The 3,506-nt window shown below is 44.0% G+C and overlaps 1 pseudogene; it reads right to left on the minus strand.

The window, feature by feature from the left end:
- Positions 1-1,998: 1,998 nt before the first annotated feature.
- Positions 1,999-3,244, minus strand: LOC102825598 (annotated as a pseudogene).
- Between the last annotated feature and the right edge of the window lie 262 nt (positions 3,245-3,506).

Raw genomic sequence — 3,506 nt, forward strand, 5'->3', positions numbered from 1 at the left:
GACTACCTGTTACTTGTCTGACCTTGCTTGTTGTTGTTAAGTGCCGTCAAGTCGGTTCCGACCCATAGCGACCCTGTACAGGGTTTCCGAGGGTGTAAATCCTTACGGGAGTAGAAAGCCTCATCTTTCTCCCGCGGAGCGGCTGGTAGTTTCGAACCGCTGACCTTAAGGTTCGCAGCCCGATTCGTAACCACTACGCTACCAGAGCTGACCTTGCTAGCAGTTTGTAATTTAGCAACAAAGGATGTTGGCAGGTTTCTATGTGGTGTGTTCCTTAATATATGTTGTTGTTATGTGCCATGGAGTCGGTTCCAACTCATAGTGACCCTGTACAGGGTTTCTGAGGCTGTAAAACTTTACGGGAGTAGAAAGCCTCATCTTTCTCCCGTGGAACAGCTGGTAGTTTCGAACTGCTGACCTTGCAGCCCGCAGCCCGATTCATAACCACTACGCTACCAGAGCTCCTTCTTAATACCTGAGGGGTCTTCAAAAAGTTGGCTTTTAGTTCCATTAACTTTTTTTTTCTGTAGAAAAGCAATTTATTCCACTATAAGCACTTAAGCAGTCATTGAGAGTAACAGTCCTGCTAGCTAAACAGGTCACCCAAAAGGGAGATGGTACCAAACCAATGGTCAAGGACTAACTCTAAAAAAAGCAACTCTTATCCAGGATTAATTTAATTTTAAAAACAAGTATTGTTGTTGTTTTTGTGAAGTGCCGTCGAGTCGATTCCGACCCATAGCGACCCTGCATAGGGTTTCCAAGGAGCAGCTGGTGAGCTTGAAATGCCAGGCTTTGCAGTCTGACGCATTGAAATGCCAGGCTTTGCAGTCTGACGCATTAACCCCAACTATCAATTCACACTTCTCAGCTTACTGGACCAATCTATCTGTGGTATAACTGTCAGGTAAAATCATTTATCTTTACAACTTGGTGGTTCCAAGTTAAAACACAAAATCCAAACTAACCATTTCACACAAAGGAAAGAAATAATATGACATCAATATAAGAAATATACTAACAAGCAAAAATATATGGGAAAAGAGGAACATGGAGAATAAAGTTTTGACTTAACTGAAGAAATGGAAAGACTGGTGTATACAGGAAAATGTGCAGCATGGCAAGTCAGGTGTGAGGATTTTAGAGTGCAATCTATATGACTTGAATCTCCCATTTTCTGAATAAAAATGACATCTTGTAGTATTATACTTCATGGCTCAGACACCTACCTCCCTAGGCTCTATTCCTTACCCACTCTGTTGTTGTTGTTAGGTACCATCGAGTCGGTACTGACTCATAGCGACCTTATGCACAGCAGAACGAAACACCGTCCCGATTCTGGGCCAACCTCACTACTGTTGCCACGCTTGAGTTCATCGATACTGCCACTTGGCCAATCCATCTCATTGAGGGTCTTCCTCTTTTTCTCTGACCCTCCACCTTACCAAACATGATATCCTTCTCCAGCGACTGGTCCCTCCTGACAACATGTCTGAAGTATGAGAGACGAAGTTTGGCCATCTTGGCTTCCAAGGAGCACTCTGGCTGCACTTCTTCTGAAATGGATCTATTGGTTCTTTTGGCAGCCCATGGCACTTTCAATATTCTTCTCCAACACCATAACTCAAAAGCATCAATTCTTCTATGGTCTTCCTTATTCACTGTCCAGTTTTCACATGCATATGAGGTTATTGAAAATACCATGGTTTGGAGCTCTGGTAGTGCAGTGGTTATGAATCGGACTGCGAACCTCAAGGTCAGCAGTTCGAAACTACCAGCTGTTCCGCGGGAGACAGATGAGGCTTTCTGCTCTCATAAAGATTTAAAGCCTTGGAAACCCTATACAGGGTCGCTATGAGTCGGAATCGACTCCACGGCACATAACCACCACCACCATAGAGGGGTAGCCAAACATAGTCTTGTCTCAAAACCAGTGTTAAAATCGATCTCTTGGTCGAGAGAAAAAAGGGGAGTCTAAAATCACAAGTACAGACATATCTAGGACCCTTGTCCTTCTGGATCCACACTCCCTTCAAGGTCTTCATCATTATAAATATTTTCCGTTACCTGCCACACTTACATGATATCTTCTGATACAGAACAAATCACCCAAGGTTCACTGGGATCCCAGGAGAAATCAGATATCTCGGCAGTGTGACCACCATGAATAAGCAATAATTCTGGGGGCCCATCTTCTGCATCTGGGGATTGTTCTTCTCCAATTTTATATAAATCCCAGACATTCAGCCTATGATCAATACCATTGGAAGCCAAAATGGTTTCATTGTGAGGTGACCACTAAACCCGAATATTTCATCCTTATGTGATTCAAAAGAATGCAACTTCAGTTTCAGATTTCTTAGATCCCACAAAGCAACAGTCTTGTCAGCTGATCCTGTGGCAAGAATAAATTCACTATAAGGACTGAATGAAAAAGGCAGTTCACTTCAGCAGTGTGATCATCAACTGAATGACTTGGTTTGGAAGGATTATTTGAACGAGTATCCCAGATTGTAAGTTTCTGATCATCAGCAACTGACCCAAACAGAGACTTATGGAGCAGATGCCAAGAAAACATCTTCAATGACTGCTGTGTGTCCAGTAAAGATGGTCTTTGCATCCACCGCTTTTCCTTCCTTTAGAAAAGCACTGATGTCCCATAGGCAGATGGTATGGTCATCTGAAGCACTAAGCAAGTACCCACTGATATTTGAGTTCCAAGAAAGCCCATAGCCTTCCTTTTGATGTCCACGGAGGTACAGATCTAGGTTGCACTCTCCAGAAGGGTCTGGTTTAGAAGGGTGTTTTGGATGGAGTTTTGTTGCAATAATGCAAGGGTTCTGGGGCATAAACCGGCCCTGTTTACTTCTCCTTCATGGTTGATCTTGATTTCTATTTCAATCTTCCCACTAACTGGGCCAAAACCTCCGAATTCTCCTTTCTCACTGTCATACTGGGACACATCAAACTAAGCATCATCATTAGGGAGCTGCACCCTGTCTATCACAAAGTGGTTTTGTTCATCTGATGTGTGTGTTCCCAGAACAAGTCGATGAATGCTGAAGTCTTTCCCTTCTGGTCTGGTTATATCTGGAAGCCGCTGTGCAGTCAGGCTGGGCCACTCGAGGGCATGGGTCATCACCAAATCATAAAGAAAAGGGGTGTTCTTTTTCCATATTTTGTACTCCTCGTGAATCACCCGTTCTTCCACAGCGTCATCAAAGGCTGCTTCCTTGTCGGCCATGGTAAGCAGGTGGGCAGGAGAGCCAGGAGGGAGCCCAGAGTTGAACGTTGCAGGAGGGACGGGGAGGCAGCGGGTCCTCGCTCAGGGCACGCAGCCTCTATTGTTTCCATTAACTTCTTGAAACCTCATGTATTGTTTTCTTTTGACCAGATATAGGAGCAAGGGCAAGTATAAAGGGCATGTATGACAAGAGACAGCCCAAATGACTCTTAATATATTTTAAAACATGCATTTTTGAGTATCATGCTTTCCATCTCCAACC

This window comes from Chrysochloris asiatica, unplaced genomic scaffold (assembly GCF_000296735.1).
Source record: "Chrysochloris asiatica unplaced genomic scaffold, ChrAsi1.0 scaffold00415, whole genome shotgun sequence".
In the NCBI taxonomy this organism is placed as follows: domain Eukaryota; kingdom Metazoa; phylum Chordata; class Mammalia; order Afrosoricida; family Chrysochloridae; genus Chrysochloris; species Chrysochloris asiatica.